The sequence below is a fragment of the Stenella coeruleoalba genome (genome assembly GCF_951394435.1).
Source record: "Stenella coeruleoalba genome assembly, chromosome: 17".
NCBI classification, from domain to species: domain Eukaryota; kingdom Metazoa; phylum Chordata; class Mammalia; order Artiodactyla; family Delphinidae; genus Stenella; species Stenella coeruleoalba.
Window position 1 is genome coordinate 72,741,017 of NC_137163.1, and position 20,756 is coordinate 72,761,772.

The 20,756-nt window shown below is 44.7% G+C and overlaps 1 pseudogene across 1 annotated transcript; it reads left to right on the forward strand.

Annotated features, from left to right (window-relative positions):
- Positions 1 to 11,705: 11,705 nt before the first annotated feature.
- Positions 11,706 to 15,861, forward strand: LOC307176393 (PC4 and SFRS1-interacting protein-like; annotated as a pseudogene). The gene is made up of 3 exons: positions 11,706 to 11,716; positions 14,620 to 15,379; positions 15,620 to 15,861. The product of its transcript is annotated as a PC4 and SFRS1-interacting protein-like (transcript).
- The last annotated feature ends 4,895 nt before the right edge of the window (positions 15,862 to 20,756 follow it).

Genomic DNA, 20,756 nt, shown 5'->3' on the forward strand with positions numbered 1-20,756 from the left:
GCTGGCTTCTGCAAGCCTTGGCTCAGGAGACGAAGCCTGGACACACTCAGGTTGCCATCTTTCCAGAACTCTCTTCAATCCACCTGTACCCGATTCGCTGCCAAACCAAATGTAGATCCTGCCTCTTCTCTTTCTTTCCCTGTTGCCACTGGCCTGGCCCGGGTCCCCACTCCTTCTGTTCTCTCTTCTTCACAGGGCATTCTACCAGCTTCCACCCTGCAGGTCTCTTCCCAACCATCCCAGTTCAGTCCCCACTATCAGTGAAGCATGACTTGGATCATTTCGCTGCCTCCTCAGGAACTGTCAGTGTCTTCCCAGTGCTTTCTGGATTAAATACAACATGCCTCGTCCTGACATTTAGGACCAATCTACATTTCTAATCTTAACTCTTACTGATCTCCTACAGACAACCTACTTCCAGCCAAACTAAAATTATAGCATTTTCCCAACACCTGGGCATTTCCTACTCTGTGCCTTGGCCTTATTTCAATTCTGCCACCTAAAATGCTTTCTCAGTTTGCTAAATTCTTACCCATTCTTCCCAAACCACATCCTTTATAAAAGGACCAAACACACACACCACAACTTCACAACAAATAGCTAGCTCTTGCCGCACTTTCTCTCTCCTTTGTGAATCTCCAGGCCACTTTCACTTTCAGCATTTAACACTCGCTTTTATTAGAGTGTGATTGTCCTTCGGGCGCCTGTCTTTTCTATGGTATTTCTAGTTTTCTGAGGACAGAGTCCGTGCCATACTCATCTCCACATTCCCCCATAATATCTAACACAATGCCTTGCAGACAGTACACGCTCAACAAACATATCTTTAATTTAAATGAAACCATGTTATTTTAGGAAGGCAATCCATGGTTTTCAGCTCATTCGTTATGGTTCTGATGTACTGGATAAAATAGATGATACGATATCCCTGATAGTCACAAGGGGAAGAAGGACGGGGAACCAGAGGAATCCCAAATGGTAGAACTCAGAAATGTTCATCCACCTCTTAATTCCTCCTCCATTGCATCTCTGTCCATAGCTACGTGTTGACCAACTCTCCACGGATTAACTACATTTTCTATCTTTACTTAACGTTTTCTCTTACTTAATGATCATTTCATTCAAAGGAACAAAGTTTTGAATCACTTCATGAACGTTACTGTACGTGTGTTGGGAGCAGGTAACCAGGAGGGATACTGGCAGCCAATGAGCCTGGCAATTTGCGTTGTTGGGTTTTTTTATCTCCCCAAAATGACAAATGACTATAAACTATAGACCTTATGCTGTTTTTCTTACAGACGGTGATCACCGCAACTGTTAAATCCTTATTGCTAAGAAACTACTAGACTAAGAAGAATGTTCAAATCATCTACCACTTGCCATTGATAAAATGTAGTGCCAGCAATAAAGAGCTCCAGGTCTGGAATATTACACCCTTGCTGCTCCCGCCACCCCACTGGAAATCACATAGCTACAGTGATAGTCAACATTAACACTCTCAGCCACTAGAGTAAGGTAAACTTTTTCTACTGACTCTATTTTGATTTTGGTAAAATACACATAACATGAAATTCACAATTAGTGACACTTAGTACATTCACATTGTCGTGCAACCATCACTACTATCTGGTACCAGATACACTGGCTTTTTTTTTCTTTTCCTAATGGCTTTTTGCTAAAATAAATTAGAACTATCTTCTATAATGTAAGCACTATTCATTTTGCAGAACTGGATATTTTCAGTCTCTTAGACTCACCAGCTTTTGTCAACAGGACAAATAAACAGCCCCAAAGAAAGAATCACTGCTGGGTCCCTTTGTTGGTCTGTGTAGAGGTATTCTGAAAGTCATAGGTAATTGATATCCATTTGCCTTGCAAGGACCAGGCAGCAACGTGGTTTCTAGCCCCTGGCGGTATGTTTCTGGAACTATAACAAACCTGGATGAAACACAGGAGACCCAAGACCTTGGCACGTTTTCACCTAAGCCAAGTCACACCATTAAACCTCAGTTAGGAAATATCAATAACTTGGGGAAGGTGGATTGCAGTTTAGCGTATTACCAGCTGTCAGCACCTCAGGAACTAAATTGAACAGCCAGGGAATTGAGATATGAAAAGTAAAGAAAGCAATCATATGGGTCTCCTTTAATATCATCTGTGGCATGACCACCCCCTGCCAGCCTCACGCCACTGCCCCTCCCCAGCTGAAACAAACATAAACAGTAAAACAGAAGTTTCATTTTATTTTTAAAGAAATAGGGACAGAGCGATTATAAAATTCCAGAAATATAAAAGTTGATGTCTCAAAGACCGCTACTCTTTCTATGCTTATATTTTCTAATATAAACCAGATGTTTTGAGTTTTTCCAAATAACTTCTTTCAGAGAAATAATGCTTTAGTCTTTGGCATGTTTTTGATCTTAGGTCAATTATTCTTACCTACTTTTTCCTCAGCCTTCACAGATGTTGTTTTCATACAATTCTAAACGTAAATATCCCCTAACTGGGCTAATTTGCATTTGCAGCTGTTCATCTCAACATTTAATGTTTATCATATAATAAGGTATTGGTTTTGGAAAACTTGGAATTTAATGAGAAAAATGCATTTACAGGCCTATCTCAGAGATATTGCAGGTTCAGTTCCAGACCACCACAATAAAGCAAATATGGCAAGAAAGTGAGTCTCATGAATCTGTTGGTTTCCAGTGCATATAAAAGTTACGTTTACATTACCCTATGGTCTACTAAGTGTGCAATAACATTATGTCTAAAAAAGATCATGGACATACTTTTGTTTAAAAATACTTTATTGCTAAAAAACGCTAACCATTACCTGAGCCTTCAGAGATCTGTAGTAATAACATCCAAGATCACTGATCACCATCACAAACATAATGAAAAGGTTTGAAATATTTTGCGAATTATCAAAATGTGACACAGACACGTAGTAAGCAAACACCCTTGGAAAACGGGCACCTATAGACTTGTCCCACTCAAGGCTGCCACAAACATTCAACTTGTAAAAAGGCAATAGCTGCGAAGTGCGATAAAGCGAGGTGTGCCTGTAGACGACTCTTTTGACCTAATGATACCCAGTTCTTTAGGAAACATTTGGGGGAACGTTAGCCCAATAGGGTTAGCAAACGAAGATAGAAGGAATGGCCCAATATACATAAAAATGCCTGAGGTCTCTACGATGGGGGGTTTCGTCGACCAGCATCAAAAAAGAGGGAAGGAAAATTCTTGAATTCAGAAAGTGTCCTTGAATTTGTTAGATTTATTGTTAGAGTGAAAAATGCAACCAGTTTCAGAATGAATTAGATTCAATCTTTCTGAGGTTTCACTGACGGGTTGCATGCATTTCAGGCTCGTAGAAAGCCCAGCCAGTAACACAAATCAAGATGGCCATAAAAACAGATATAAGCTGAAACTAGAAACTTCCACCCTCTGACCAAGACACTGCCTCTCGCCGTGGCCTGGTGCCCTGCCCTGAGCCGACTGCCAGAGGTGGCAGATAAACACACAAACACACACCCAGGTGTCCTAATCCAAATCAGGCCACGTTAGCGAAAAAAATTCATCACTTGGGCCTCATGACACAGCACAAGGGAGCAACTGTGGTGTGTGTGCCTTGGGCCCCCAGACAGTTAACATAAGCCACACTGCAGAATGCAAAACAAATACACCTCCCTCCTTCCTGTACCACGCAGCTTCTTTTATCAGCTGCCTGGTGCGCCCCTTAGACAGGCAGCCCCTTCGGGTAGACTGGGCACGATGCTGTCTGGGATCCATCCCGGGAAAGCCTGGATGGGGGTTCTATGGAAAACTTCAGATCAGCACTCCCCTCGGCTCCCCCGACCCGGCCCCAGCACTGCTTGTTAAGACAATAGGACAGCGGGGGCGGTCTGATCCCGAGTCTAAGGCAGCTCAGTCTAGCGCAAGGACACAAAGGCTGCTGAAGGAGGGGCCCAGCGTCCGCGCTGGCCACTGCCTGGCAACGCCAGCCGCGCAGACTCCTAGCCACCCGCCACCCGCCACCCCGGGCCTCGTCACGTGGCTCCGGCGTGGTCTGGGGTCCACTGAGGCCGCCGGTGCTCTGCCCGCTGCTGCACGGGAGCGAGGACGTGCACACTGCTCGCCCCAGAGCGGAGCGTTTCCTCTCATTCCCCTCCCCCTCCCGCGCCGATTTCAAACCCCGGTTTGCTGGCAAAAAGCTTTGCGAGTGTTTAATTTTGGAGGGCCTGCTGGCTTTCGGGAGCTCAGGAATAGCTGAATGCTATTCATTCTGGGGAAAGTAGATTATCTGGTTTCTAGGCTAAGACCTGGCCCGAGGCCAGTAACACGTTTTGGTAAATATTTCAAGGACCAAATGTAAAGTATAAAACAGGAGCCCTAGCCGCAGAACAGCAGTAGCACTCCTGGGGAGACACAGTAACGGCCTGGCTGGATGAGGGCGTAAGAGAGGAAATGCACTGTTGCCTGAAGATGAAAAATGGGCCTAAATCTTAGTGCAGGGCCTCTGGCCTTCTTCCAGCGGGACGGTTAGACCTGGTATCAGGGCTGGTACGGCAGGAGTCGCTGAGATGACGCATTCTGCTGACAGAGCCACCCAAACAGCTGGCGAGCTGCCCCGCTCCGCCCGTCTCGTGAGCTCACCGCAACCGGGACGCATCCGGCACGTTCATCATCTCCGGGGCGTGAATGGATGCTTAGCAGGCAGATAAGTCCGCAGGCATATATGTGTGTATTATCATGCAGATACGACAATTATTTCGTAATAGAAATGGAACCTGGGCCGTCTCTGCCTGACTTTTGATCCTGCCAGCGCTGCAGAAAAAAACGCTCGCTGATATGTTCCATAGTCAGGAAATGGAAGCACAGAAGGAGAGCGAGATTACAGGCCACTCTGTGCATTCGCTAACACGTGCTGTGATTTTAGCCCTTTCTTGTGGATATCTCATTTCACAGGGAAGGGGAAAAGGCAAATGGGAGACAAAGAGGCCGCCACCCAGCATGCACGCATTTTCCATCCCAGTGTGTAACTAGAAAATAGAACAGAGTCATATAAATAAGGCAAAAGCGGATCAACAGACCAGTTGCTGTAAAATGGTGCAGAAAGAGAGAGAGAGAGAGAGAGAGAGAGAGGGAGGTGGAGGAAGAGAGAGAGAACAAATAAATGAAAGATGTGTAAAACTGACTTTTCCTTATAACTTTCTTTTGAGTCAGATCAGCATTACCCCACTTTGTTTCATTTCATGTTGAGTATATAGATAGATAGATGTCCATAGAGAGAAATGATTTTCTACGATAGATATTAAACTCAGTTAGGGCCAGACACGGTACTATTCTTTGTTTAATTCCATAGCCTCAAACTCTTGGTAGAAAATCTAATATTAAACTTTTTTCTTACCTAATTTGGCAGGAATTGGAAGATTTAGGGAAAGAAGGAAGTTAAATAGGATATGAGATCAGGTTTAACCAAGCTTGAATTGACTGAGCTGTAAAAAGAGGGAGGGGAAGGAAGCATTGTTGTCCAAGCCACTGAGTCCGCCATACTCCATTTGTAATCAAGGCGGCAATGGTTAGTCAGTGGCCCAGGACACCCCGGGTGTTTTCTGAGAAGAGCATGTGTGAAGAGGGGAGCAAGGATATTTGAGGGAAACTAGTACCCAACCAATCACTGATACTTATGGGCCATCATAAATTAGGTGTTTATAACTTGGGAGATACTTTTGTTTGCATCATACTCAGAGTAGTTTCAATCATAGTTTAAGGTTAGAAAGATGTGACCCATGCAAACGTTATTTCATCTTAATTTGGATCTATTTCCTGCACCTAAGGAACGTGATGGTCCTGTTCGCTCAGCTCCCCCCCTTTCAGCCTCTACAGGGGTCACACCTGGAGGGTGCTTATGCATCTCGATCCAGATAAACTTAGGGGTGCTTGACTGATCTGTCATAATTCTTTCAAACTGTTGGTCCTGTTTTGGATCAATTCATTGCCCTTTCAGCTGTAGAGAAAGGAACACCCTCTGGGGAGAATGATCTGCACACACCTCTTTCATTTGCCTGGGGCTGCTATGTGAAAACAGCCACCTGCCGCCGTCTGGCATCAATCCATCAATCCATGCCCTGCTGCTTGAGCAGCTGGTGGTGCCTCCCATTCCTTAAGTACTTGAGAATCCTTCCCCACGAGCTGGGCCATTGATTAAGTGCTTACTTTGGAAGAGGTGTAAGTAAGGACTACAGCGTGATCATAGAAACCACGTGTGCCCACTTGAACAAGAGGAAAAAGACATAGAAGAGCATTTTTAAAGGGAGGATGTGATTTTCTGTTTCAAAAGTTGCCCCCCGCCCTGCCCCTGATTCTCGTAGATCAAACAGCCTGATAGGAGCTCTCTTTGTTGAGCCAAACTGGGAATAATAGTTCCTTTGTCTGAACACCCACTATTTATTCATTTAACACTTGGTAAATGCCTACTAAGTGCCAGGCACTTTAAATGCATATTTGTTTTTACAAACAAACCTACAAAGCAACTATTATTATCCACCCCACCTCCACTACCACCACAAATATAATAAATATAAAAATCAGATGAAAGGAATGCAGCTCAGAGGAAATGCTAAAAACTAATATAAAATTATCAATAAAAAAGATAGCCAAATACCAAAATATAATATTATTAATATATTATCAAATATTATATTATCAATATAATATTATCAATAAAAACATATTATTAATATAATATTATCAGTTAAAAATGATAGCCAAATACCAAAAATATATAGACTTCCATAAAGGAAAACCTTATCATTTCACTTTGTAGTTTATTGTTCCTTTTCACTAAGCTTGATTTTCCTAGAGGTTTCAGAGATTTGACCTAAAGACGATAGCTTAACAGTTCCCTTTGGAAGATAAAATGTTTATTAGCAAACATATACTTATAGTGCATGGTATTATTTTATTTTGTGCTAAGATGTGAGCTGAGAAATGTGATTTTATTTATTGCAGGGGCACCATATTCAAAACCCCTTTGGTGCTATATTTGGGAAGCAATGGATGGACCATGGTCCCATTAGCTGTGTTTAAATCTCCATTCTAAACTTTAATACTCTAAATCAAGTTTTTGCTAATGTAACTTGCCACAATTTTGGATGTGTCTTTCTGGGTTTTTCTCCTTTTTTAAGTGAATCAGATAACCTGACTACATTAAGTACAGTTTATTTTATATGTATGTTTATAAGAGCACCTACCATACCAAATATTCAGTCAATGTGGGTCATTAAAATATATAACCTCGGCAAATTAAAACATAATCATTAAAACATCTTAAACCAAAAGAAATAGTAGAGGCACTTGAGAAACTATCAAAGAAATACTTTATGTTTAGTGTTTTCCATTAGGGACATAGGTCTGGAATTCCTCCCCACAGTTGAGAGTTGCAGTCATGGGAGTGGGTAAGATTACCAAAGAAGAAATTCATGAAGGAGGGAGGCAGTCCTTAAAGGATAGAATCTTAATGGAAATATCTCCAGCTGGGCGTTGAGGGCAGTGGGCAAAACTGAGGAAACCAAGGAACAAGGCAGGGAAGTAGGGGGTGATTGGGGGTGTGCAGTCAGTGGAACAGTGGGTGGGGGGCATCTTTCACTCTGGGCTTTGGAGTTTTGGAGACTGGAGAGAAGCCAGTGTCATTACTGGCACCTGAGTGAGCCCAACACCTGGACACCTGGACAACTCCCCTGACGGGTGTACATGTCCTCATAGGGGCTCTCTTTCAACAGGCTGAAAGAGGACATAATATTGGCATGATGGTTTTTCCATGAAGTTAAACACAAACACTGACACTGTAGAACGGGAGAGGCCACAGCAGTGAGAGGCCCGCGTACCGCAAAAAAAAAAAAAAAAAAAAAAAGAAGGATTTTAGAAGAATCAAGCTATAATTCTTCTTGGATCAATACCTACATCCTAGTAAGCAAACCTCAACAATGATCAGCTAAAGCTCTCAAAGACCTAGCGAATGAAACTAAAATGATAAGGGTAACATGCATAAGGAATGCACACAAAATATGCCAGGGGGTAAAGCCCCCTACAGAAAACTCAGAGAGCTAGGACAGGGAGGCTCTGCTCAGAACCCCACGGACACGGCCCTCAAGGGTCAGGCCGAGCAAGAGGCATCCACGGAGGAAAAAGGAACCACGCCAGCGCTGTGAGGAAAACGGGGAGCATGCGGGGAAGTCTGAAAACAAGCAGGGTGGACGCTGTCAAAAGCCGGATGTAAAGACTGAACAAAGATCAGCGGCAGCGAGGAGGTCCCAGTGACCCTGCTGTTCTAGGGGTGCTGGGAGCAGAGCCAGGGAGCGGCGGGGATGACGTGGAGGTGCGTGAGAGGCGCTTGAGCCAAAGCCTGGTGACTGAGTCAAGAAGTCCGCTGTAAGGTGCACCCGGAGAGCTGTGTTACTATTAATAACTACTCATGTATGCAAATGACTTACTTTCAAAGGGAGGGAGGGAAGGAAGGGAAAAGTAGAGAGGCTCTAATATCACCCTTAGTTACTCATATCCTGATACGATTCCTGGAAATAGTGAGGCGCAGATGAGTTGGAGCTAGTGCGCTGGGAATTGCCTGTGACCCTGCATTGTAAAAGATTCCATGTGACCGCGCTGCAGAAGAGGCAAAATGGAAATGCAGGGCAGGTTAGGAGGCCGCTGCAGGAATCCAGGAAGGCGGTGAGAGCGCAGCCTCTTCACAGGCAGAGCGGGCATCATCGTGGAAACGGACCTAAAGATTGGAGAGCCTCCTGGGACGGGAAGGGATGAGAGATGAACCCAGAAGGGCGGGGGTAGGACACGGACCCTGGGAGAGGCTCACACGGCTGGGAGAGGAAGCCACCTTACCTTTGCCGGCTGGAGAGCAGGCTGGGAGGACGGACGTGGGTGTAGGTAAATTGTAGGTAGAGGGTGAGAAGTTACCAGAAAGCACGCGCATGCCCTCAATTTTCTCAGTGACTCACGAGGTGAAGTCTGCTGAGAGCAGGGGGCGTAGGAACTGAGAGGGAGTCTGTCTTGAGAGGAGCGCTGAGGTCTATAAATAGTCTTCTAACTAATTAGACTGCGGAGGGAGACTGTGGGTCTGTCTGGGCGCACTGGGGGCCTCATGGTGACCTCTTACTGGGGGCCACAAACCCAGCTCTGCACCCACTGCTGCGTGTGCCAGATGTGCAGTTAACATACCCAGCTCGTGGAGCTTTGCAGCCGCAGGGTCTCGGCCATATTTGAACAGCACTGAGGCCTGGAAGAAGCTATTGATTCCAAAGTGGCAGCTTTTTAAAAAAATGGATCATTGTCAATTTTTTGCTTGTGCTTTCAAAACATATGGCTTGATGCTAACTGAAATAGTGTGGCCTTCGGAAAGTTTCTTAACGTCTCTGTGCTTCCTTTGCCTCTTTTGGAAAAAGTAAACAACCTAATTAATCCTCATAGGATTCTTGTGACAATTCAATAAAATGATATATGTAAAACACTGAAAAAAGTTTCCGTTTATAAAAATTAAAGTGCTCAATAAATGATAGTCATTTTTGTCAAAAAATATGACTTGTACATATCTATCCATACCTTGAATGTATATATATTTATATGTTCAGTGAAAGTATACATATACAATGTGTTGTAGCATTCATATATGTGTGTATATGTATGTAGGTATGCACATATATGTGTATTATATATGTATGTATGCGTGTATAGACACACATATATATAATTACAGCAACCATTTATTCAATATGCATTTGTCGAGCACATTCTACGTGCCAAGAACGACGCTAGATTCCGAAGAGACAATACTGAACAAAAATAGATGAAGCATCTGCCATTATAGGGTGAACAGTCTGATGGTTACGACAAGAAGAGGGTCAAACTGATGTAAAATGACAACGTGCTCAGTGCTGTAAAGAGCTCTACCGAGTGCAGTGAAAAGGTAAATCAGCACAGGTCAGGTGGTTCCGCCGCACCTGAGGTCACAGGCTGCCGTGTCCTCGTCCTTCTCCCCGACTACATTACGATTCCTTCGAAAGCTGTGGATCGCTGCCTACTCCTCTCTGTTTACGGCACCTGACTCCTGACCCCCGTGCACACAGCAGGTGCTCAATGTGTGTCTGCTGGCTAACCTGATGCCATGGGGTGTTCACCAGCAGTTTTAGTCATGACAGCCACGTGGGGCACCCACTGCCTTTCTTTATGAGAAACCGCAGAGGGACATCTTGGTGGTAACGGAACGTCGCCGTTGACTGGCTGATTTGGCAGGAACAGCTCACCCCAGACACTGCGTGAACTCTCAGCCCAAAATGCAGCGTCATTGATGCTTTTCCTTTTAAAAAAGCACAAAGCGCAGTGTTCTTTGTGCTAACATACATCGAGGACCTATATGTTTATTTCCTCTTGTTTTTCAGCGCAACTTCCATTGATCCAGCAGGTCGTCGGGAAAATGGGGGAATGATTGTTCAATGGGTACAGAGTTTCCCTCTGGGATAATGAAAATTTTCTAGAAATGGATAGTGGAGATGGTTGTACAATGTTGTGAATGTACTTAATGCCACTGAATTGTACAATTAAAATGGTAAGTTTTGTTATGTTGATTTTACACAATAAAAAATCCCCCCCCCAAAAAAGATTTAAGCTTGGGAATTTAGAAAATAGAAAACAAAAAAACTAGGTATGAATAACTGTCACCTTTTCCTCAAAGTCCTTCAACAGTTCCCCATTCTCTCCTGACCAAATCCCAACCAGGCCCTTCATGGACTGGGTCCCGCTTGGCAACTCCTATGTCTGTCCTTCCTGAACCCCAGGCTCCATCCAGGCCAGATAGCTTGTGTTTCCCCCATCATGCATCTGTGTTTTGCCTGCATGGGTTCTGATCTCTGGGATGCTCTTCTCATCCCCCACCTTCTAGCTGGAAAGGTGCACCTCAGCTTAGCCTCCTCAAGGGAACTTTTCCCAACACCCATTTCAAATCTTGCAGCCCCGGCCAGAGAAATGACTGCGCTCTCTCTCTCTCTCTCTCTCTCTCTCTCTCTCTCCCACTTTCCCTTGTGTAGCTCATTATCACAGCAAACACAACATTAAATGCACTTGTTTATTTATAGGTCTGTCTTCCTGTGCCCTACCTTGGTGGCAGCAGGGGCAAAATCTCTGTTTTATTTGCATACTATGGTTTTAAAATCTTTGGCTCCAATGGGGTGACCTTGGGCAAGATATTTAACCTCTTCTAGATCTGTTTCACCTTCCATACAATTTGAATAATAATAATAGTCTCTATGTCATACAGTAGTTATGAAGCATAAATGAAATAATGCATGTGACGTGCTTAGAGAGGGCCCGATGCACAATCAACAATGAAGTGTTTGAAGAAAGGAGGTTCATAACCAATAACAATTGTTCAGTGGCTAAAAGGATGAATATTTAACGTTGAGAGTTGACAAGAAGAATAAATAACCTAATTCCAGATGTTTATTTAGAAAGACGAATGACTAGAAGAAAGAGCATTAGAGGAGAACATCTTTTGCAGTGTGTATCATAATATAGTCAACATACTTCCAACAACCTCCCACGTTTCTGCCATAAACTCTTCCACTCCCTCCAGAACCAGGCTGATCAGGCTACAGAGGTCTTTATAACTAAAATATCAGAGTCGGAACGAGGGGAAGATGGCGGAAGAGTAAGACACGGAGATCACCTTCCTCCCCACAGATACACTAAAATATCAGAGTCTTCTTAGAAAACAAAAACTCAATGAAACCGATAAGAAAGGCTCATTGCCACAGTCTTCAATACCGAACCAGTGGAGGCTCTTCATGCTTTGAAGAATACAAGGCAGTCCTGATGTAGACGTTGAGGAATTTTTGAGTGTTGTCTATACTGACCCACTTGCATCAGAATTTTGGCAAACTAGCCTGACTCCTGGAATTTAAACCAGTAAGTAACCTTTTCTCCAATCAGCTTGGCTTTGGGTGTAAATTCTTATTTTATTTTATTTATTTATTTATTTATTTGCGGTACGCGGGCCTCTCACTGTTGTGCCTCTCCTGTTGCGGAGCACAGGCTCCGGACGCGCAGGCTCAGCGGCCATGGCTCACGGGCCCAGCCACTCCGCGGCACGTGGGAGCTTCCCGGACCGGGGCACGAACCCACGTCCCCTGCATCGACAGGCGGACTCTCAACCACTGCGCCACCAGGGACGCCCGTAAATTCTTATTTTGCGTAAGCAGATGCTGGCTATTTTCAAGGTATGGAGCTGGCTCATGCAGTGGACACAAAACATTATGTGACGCTTATGCACCGTTTCTTCTAAGGCAAGACACACTGCAGGGAACAGTGCCGGAGTCCTCCAGGTGACTGTACCCGATTTCCATGCAGTCCCATTAAAGCGGACTCCACACCGAGCCCCAGGAGTGGAGCCTGTGACCAAGGCCTAAGTCATCAGCTATCTCACTTCCCCATCCTTTGATCTTCGTGGGTCATATGTGACCTAGGCAGTCAATGAAATGCAATGACATTTTCACTGCACCTTCTGGGGAAGAGACTCACTCAAAACCTTTGACCTAAGACGTAAGAGAATGAGTGGGTTAGCAGGGACCTTTCTGGTACCCACAAAACCCAAGGCTAAAGTCAACGCAGTGGAAGGCAGAACAAAGGAATAAAGTTTTTAAAAGCTGGCAGGTGCCAATGGTAAGCCTGAGCCCTGAATTGAGTCCTGTCTGTAGGTAGCATCCTCTTTCAGCTTTTGAGTCAATAAATTCCCTTTTGGACTAAGCCAGTTTGGGTTGGGCTTTTCTGTAACCGCAACTAAATAATCCCAACTGGCCTTCATCAAAGCCACTCTTCCCAAACGGGAGCTCCACACTCTGATTCCATCCAAGAGATAACTGGTGTCTCTAGAGAACCCACATGTGAATAGAATCAGGGCATATTCAAGAGGGTAAGTGTCTGGGTAAGAAAATCTCTCCTTTGGGGATACCTGTGGTTCACATTTCTGTGTGGGCCAAGAAACTCCTATAAATTTCACCTGTTGACACATTTTCTTTGCGGGCACTTTGCTACTTCAGGGGGAGGAGCCGGAAACAGAGGTGGAGAAGGGAAAGCATGAGGCAAAATGCGAATTATTGTGCAGGAAGCAATATAGCAGATGGCCTTTTCGCAGAGGGCTGGCGTGTGGGTACATGCGGTGTGAATTCACGGTGGAGGAACTAATCAGGCAGTGTTATCTGATCTGGAACAACAAGAAAAAGAAAGGGTCTCTTTCATTTTCCCCTGCTTTGGTATGTCTGAAAGCCCTTATCAGTGTGATAGGGCCTGGAATCACCCAACCAGAAAACCTTGACGGGATTGTGCTAAAGTGGGGACCTGGGATCTGGGTTGTTTTCCAAGGACCAACCGTCATTTCATTTTCAGAATGAATCTGGATTTTTGTTCTGTGAAAACAGGGCAGGTTCTGGATTGAAAACAAAAGTCAGACGTGCTGATGCTTGAATGTAAAGAACTACGGAGTTTCATAAGTTCTTCTGAGTAATAGAGGCTCGTCTCCAGCCTGGGGCCGAGGAGGCAGCGGGAGCAGACCCAGAGTCTGTGAGGTTATTTCTCCCGTGAAAAGCAAAAGCCCGAAGCAGGACTCTGAATAATCTAAGTGCAAAGCTGCTCCCATGGAAGGCAACAGAGCTTTCAGGAGGGCCCCTGGCTTCTGGGTACCAGGACGGGTTTCAAACTTGCCTCCATCCCCCACTGTCTCCATGGTGACAGAGAAGTTAGTTATCCTCTCTGAATGTATTTCCTCATCTGTAAACATCAGTTACGTTCTTGAGAGAAGTAAGTGGTTGAATTACATCAAGAGTGTACGGCCCATCGTAAGAACCCAAATAAATGGCAACAACACGATTTCAGTTACTCTGGGGACACTTGGATCAAATACAGGACTGCAGGTACTGAGACAGGAATACCTTCTTCTCATTTGTCAGGCAGAGGGGGCAAAGTTCAGTTTCTTCTTACTGTGATTTTCTGCAGAATATCAAGAGAAAAACACCAATTTGCCACGAAATTTCTGCATTTTTCTGGCTTCTTCGAAGCTCAGCAAAATCTTGTCCCTAAACCGCTGAACAGCTCTATAATTCCAGACTGGCTAGAGACAAAACCAAGTCAAAAGACTTTCATTGGACCATCAGTTTCTCAAGTATTCCCAAGTATAAGAATTGGGTTTTATTCCTCTTTTTAGGCCAGATACATAGCACGGCACCTTACGGGTTGCTCAAGAAATTTTTATTCTCTTATCTAAGAAAATGAATTCATTCTCAGACCAGCCAACCTAAACTTCTGTTGGAATGTGCTCAAAGAAGCTAGGAAGGATGGAAGGAAGGAAGGGAGGGAGGGAGGGGGGAAGGCAGGAAGGAAGGGAGACTCTCTTGGTGTATTAGTTAGGGTAAGAGCTAAGCTGCTAAGGGCTAATAAAGAAACCCCAAATTCCAGTGGTTTAAAAGCAGATAGGGAGCGGCGCAGTGACGGCAGCGGCAGTGTCGGCGGTGGTTGCTATTCGGAGCCGTTGAGACGCCTCTGCGGCAGCTGGTGGCACAGGTGGCTCGCGTGGACGTGGGCAGAGGCGGCTGGCCCGCCACCGCAGCCCCAGTGCCCACGGCCCCGGCAGGTAGATGAAGTTCCTGATGGAGCTGCAAAACCACCCACAAACTCCCCATTTTCTTTTTTGGAACTCATGAGACTGCTCTTTTAGGTCCAAAGGACATATTTCCTTACTCAGAAAATAAGGAAAAGTACGGCAAACCAAGTAAGCGAAAAGGCTTTAATGAAGGTTTATGGGAGATAGATAACAATCCGAAAGTGAAATTTTCAAGTCAACAGGCATCAACTAAACAATCAAATGCGTCATCTGATGTTGAAGTTGAAGAAAAAGAAACTAGTGTTTCAAAGGAAGATACTGACCATGAAGAAAAAGCCAGCAACGAGGACGTGACTAAAGCAGTTGACATAACCACTCCAAAAGCTGCCAGAAGAGGGAGAAAGAGAAAGGAAGAAAAACAAGTAGAAACCGAGGAGGCAGGCGTAGTGACTACAGCAACAGCATCTGTTAATCTAAAAGTGAGTCCTGAAAGAGGATGACCTGCCGCTACAGAAGTCAAGATTCCAAAACCAAGAGGCAGACCCAAAATGGTAAAACAGCCCTGTCCTTCGGAGAGTGATGGTACCTGAAGAAGACAAAAGTAAGAAAAAGGGGCAAGAGGAAAAACAACCTAAAAAGCAGCTTAAAATGGATGAGGAGGGCCAGAAGGAAGAAGATAACCAAGAAAAGAGCCAGATAAAAAAAAAGGGGGAAAAAGAAGTTGAATCAAAAAGGAAAAATTGGAAGAAAAAAAAAAAAAGGAAAAATTGGGCTTCCCTGGTGGCACAGTGGTTGAGAGTCCACCTGCCAATGCAGGGGACACGGGTTCGTGCCCCGGTCCGGGAAGATCCCACATGCCGTGGAGCGGCTGGGACCGTGAGCCATGGCTGCTGAGCCTGCGCGTCCGGAGCCTGTGCTCTGCGGCGGGAGAGGCCACAGCAGTGAGAAGCCCGCGTACAGCAAAAAAAAAAAAAAAAAAAAGGAAAAATTTAGCTAAAACAGGGCTTACATCAACCTCTGATTCTGAAGAGAAAGGAGATGATCAAGAAGGTGAAAAGAAGAGAAAAGGTGGAAGAAACTTTCAGACTGCACATAGAAGGAATATGCTGAAAGGCCAACATGAGAAAGAAGCAGCAGATAGAAAATGCAAGCAAGCGGAACAAATGGAAACTGAGCAGCAAACAACATGTAATCTACAGTAATAAAAAATATAGCGCATTTGGGGCTCAAAGCATTAATCCAGTTACTGAAAAGAGAATACAAGTGGAGCAAACAAGAGAGGAAGATCTTGAGACAGACTCATTGGACTGAATTTCCCCCTCCCCGCCTTGATGGAAGAATGTTCCAGATTCTAAATTGAGGACTTCGTTAATGGCATTATTACTGTGTTGTGACTGTTAAAAAACATTTCCTGTAAGATACACACTACATACTAAGGTCAGCCATCATTCCTGTTAAAAGTTTTTTACCAAGCTTAAAATGAAGCTTTGTGTTTGAAAGTTATAATAAGCTCAGATGAAGATGGTGGTTGTACATTATTTCGTTTAGAAAATGTAAAAATTCATTTTGTTTTGAAGCTAGGTGTTAAACTGGAGTAGCTACTATACCCCCAGAGAATGGGGCAGTTGTGCCCTTCCCCTTGACATTCCTTTGTTGTTCAGTTCTTTAGAAGATTAATAATTGTTTTTTAATCCTGAGAGATTAAACAGTAGACTTGTTAAGGAAACAAAAATGAAACTGTAACCAAAATTTTAAAATAGAGTGTTTTAAAAATAAATAAATATTTTAAAAAAGCAGATAGAAGTTCATTTCTCGGGACTTCCCTGGTGGTGCAGTGCTTAAGAATCCGCCTGTCAATGCAGGGGACATGGGTTTGATCCCTGGTCTGGGAAGATCCCACATGCCGAGGAGCAACTAAGCCCGTGCGCCACAACTACGGAGCCTGCGCTCTAGAGCCCACGAGCCACAACTTCTGAGCCCACGTGCCACAACTACTGAAGCCCGGGTGCCTGGAGCCTGTGCTCTGCAGCAAGAGAAGCCACCACAATGAGAAGCCTGCATACCGCAACGAAGCGTAGCCCCAGCTCACCGCAACTAGAGAAAGCCTGTGCACAGCAACGAAGACCCAATGCAGCCAAAACTAAATAAATAAAAATTAAAAAAAAAAAGAAGTTCATTTCTCCACCATGCAACAGTGCAAAGGTGAGTGATCCTGCTGCACCAGGTCATTCTGATCCCCAGGGCACTGTTCTCACCAGCGTGATCAAAGCTGATCATAAAAAAGAGTCCAGAGAAGCACACACATTATTTTAAGGACTGAACCCAGAAGTAGCACACTTCACTTCTACTCACATTCCACAAGTGGCAACTCAGTCACGTGGCCACACCCAGCCACAAGAGAGCCTGCAGAATGCATGCACATCCGTGTTAAAGAGGATTAAAGACAAGTTGCATGATACCTGCAGGGCACGTATCTGATAAACGTCTTGCATCATGAACATATAAAGACTCTCAACACAATAATTAGAAAACCAACAACTCAAAGACAGTGAACAAAATATCTGAAAAGACACTAAAGAATATGGACAGATGGCAAATAAGCACATGAAAACGTGCTCAACATCATTAGTCATTAGGGACATGCAAGATACCACAACACATCTGTTAGAATGCCTAAAATTGCAAAAATAGATGTTATCGATTATCAGTGAAGATACGGAGGAACTAGAACTCTCATACATGGCTAGTATATGACTCTAAAATGGTACAAGCAAGTGAAAACAGTTTGTCATTTTCTTAGAAAGTTAGATGTATACCTACTGTATGACCCATCCTTTCTATCCCTAGATATTTAGCCAACAAAAAAGAAAGCGTATGTCCATACACAGACTCACACATGAATATTCACTGCAGCCTTATTTGTAATATCCCAAACCTGGAAACAACCAAATGTCCAGCGAAAGTTGAGTGAATAAACAAATTGTATAATACCTGTCTGATGAAATACTGCTTACCAATAAAAGTGAATGAACTCTTGAAATACACAAACAGCGTGGAGGAACCTCAAAATAATTTCACTGAGTGAAAGAAGGCAGACTAAAAAGAGTGTATACTATATGATTCCATTTATATATAATTCTAGAAAATGCAAATTAATATATTGTAACAAAAAGCAGATTAGCGGTTACCTGGGGAAAAGGGGATAAGGCAGAGAGGGACAGAGATGGGGGAATTGCAAAGGGATACAAGGAAACTTTTTGGAGTCATAGATATATTCTCTGTCTTGATTGTGGTGATGTTTTCATGGCTGTAGACATATGCCAAAATTAGTGACTTGTACACTTTTAGGATTTGCAGTTTAATGTATGTTAATTCTACCTCAATTTTAAAAGTATGTGCCTTTTTTAATGGATAATGAGGAGAACAGAACTTGGTGGTCAATCGGAAGTATCCTCCACATCTAGTTTCTTTTCGTCACGTCACTATCAAGTTCTGGGATATTCTGGACCACAAGAAGGGAGACTATGGGAGGAAGATTTCTGTTGGGAAACAAGACTCAGGAGATTTATCTACAGCTCTTGTCCCTGCCTCGAGCTCACGCGCTTCTCAAGCATCGACCAAGCTTCCTTCTCTGGTCTTGATTCTTTGCAGTGAACACATCCCATCCGGCACAATTCCATGAAACTCTCCCACCCACTACCAGTCCACAGTGCCAACTGCCAGAGACTTTGCACCCCAGCCTCAGCCTGCCTGCCAGACCACACCTTTCACTGTAACCTGCTGGCCCCAGGCCCCACTCCAGTTCAGCCCACTGGACAAAGTTCTAGCCAGGTGGATGCTGACCTGGCCAATGGGGTGATTTTTCTTTCCCTGACACTTTCAACAGAGTGAGAAAAGTGACTGTATCTGCACCCCATTGAAGCTCACCTAAAACCTTTCCCCAGAATTCCAGTTAGCATCAATGGGACTTTTTCTCTCAATACTCTTCCAAAAGATGTCTTCAAGTCTAACCCCTTTTGCAGCCACCATGCTCCTTCCCAACTGCACAGCACATTCGTTTTGGTAACACTTTGGAATCGTCCCAGGTAGAAGGCTGAGATATATAAAGGCATCATAAAAGAATTCTAGAGGGCTTGGGCAGGATTATTCTAACAGTTTTATCCATCCACTTCAAGCAATTTCTTCTGTTGATCTTTGGGATTACTATGGAAACAGCCAAGGCTTTTGCTGATTTATCCCAGAATATCATCCTTGTGGGAGCATAGTGGGGAGGTATCACGGAGGCAAAGTTTTTTTTTCCTCTGACTGGCTCAAAGTGGGATACCAGAGCTAAGTAAGAAATAAGCCTATGTAAGAATGAGAAGATTTAAGGATTATAATTGATTCTCATAAACTTAGTTGGGGAGGAGCAGGGTTGCAGGGGGAGTGATTTCCATCTTCCTCCATCATGTACTCAGGCCTTACATGAGAAACACAGCGTACCACCCACCCTCCCTTTAGAGGTGAGATTTTTCTTGGAGGGGTGTGTGTGTGTGTGTGTGCGTGTGAAGGATGCTAGTGTGAGCAGGGCTAGATCAACGGAAATGGTGCTAGCTGGAGTAAATAGCTGCTGATGAATCAAGGAGATACGTGAGAGAAGAGACGGAGCATAGGAAATGCCAGAGGTTGACTAAGTTGAATTTCACTGGGACAATGAGATCGCGGCGGTCCTGTTGACCGAAGGCCTTCCCTCTTGGGTTCTTGGAGCAGAATTATCCAAAACAAACTGCAGGAGAGCCTTTCTCCAGCCAGAATTCTTGATAGGCAGTCATGTGGGGGTAATTGCGCCTTTGTCTGGCTCCTACTCCCTCCTCGCCCTCAGACCCTCTGATTTCTGCCTGAATGGAAAGAACTCTTGCTGCGATTAGGTCTTGGGGAGGTGTGGAGGGCGGGGAAGGAGAGGCGCTCCACCGTCCTGACAAAGGCCCTGGTGGTTTACCTCTCCCCACGTGAGACAGGCAGGAAGGAAGCTGGTGGTGATGGGCTGTCCAGGACGGCAGGCACTGCGGTAGGTGATTTCTCCTTCAATATATGCCATAACCCTTACAGCGTCCCATGAGATGGGAACTATTAACCCCATCTTCACAGAATAAAGGACCGAGGAAAATAATTTACAGAATAATTTAACCTAGGAGGTTAAATAAGTTGCCCAAACTTCACAGCTACTACGTGATGGGCTGGAGAACTTTTCCCACACCTGCCCGAAGGTGGGAGTTGACTCACCTGCGGGGGTCAAGAAGCTGGGGGTCTGGGCAAGGCTTGACGTCCTGAAACAGGTACTCAGTGCTAAATGATACCCAGATCTCACAGACAGAGGTAGAGACAGAGAGAGTGAGAGAGAGATCTCTATCCTGTTTGCCTCAGGCCATGTTGACGCAGAGCCTCTAATTTTCAGACGATTTCTAAAAAGAACAAGGTCAGGCAGACTGCTTTTGCTATAGACCCTCTCCTTTTTGGCTGTTTTTTTTTTCCCCTATGTTATTACAGACCGAGATTTTAAGATGTTAAATTCCAATCTAGAAGGCTATGAGATAAGCGAAACTCAGTAGCAAACCAAGGCAATTAATTTACTGCCCTCTCTTGAGGCCCACCCTAGCAAGTATCCCACATCCTTTGGAGGGACAGTCTGACCACTGCCAGGGTCAAAAACCTCTTGCCTGTGGCCACAGAAGGGCCACACCGTCATTACATGTTCAGGCTGGCACACAGCTAAACTGCACCCCCCAGCCTCTTCGCAGGGTGATGTGGCCATGGTCCAGCATCTGTCCTGATCTGGTCAGTTGAAAATGAGCAGAATTGATCCACCCCAATCCCGGGTCTGGATCACACATCACCTGTGACCCTCCACGGGCTTTTCTCTTCCAGCCACTGGAATGATCGGACTCTGGGAACTGTCTTGAGAGCCACACACCGAACCTGGTGGAGTCACAGAGGAGAGGAGCTGCTTCTTCCAGTCACATCGTGGAGGAGAGCTGCCTGACCGGAAGTGTCAGCCTCGGACCGTCCTGAGATCAGGACACAGACTTGCGGCACGTAAGGCAGCTACCATGCGGGGATT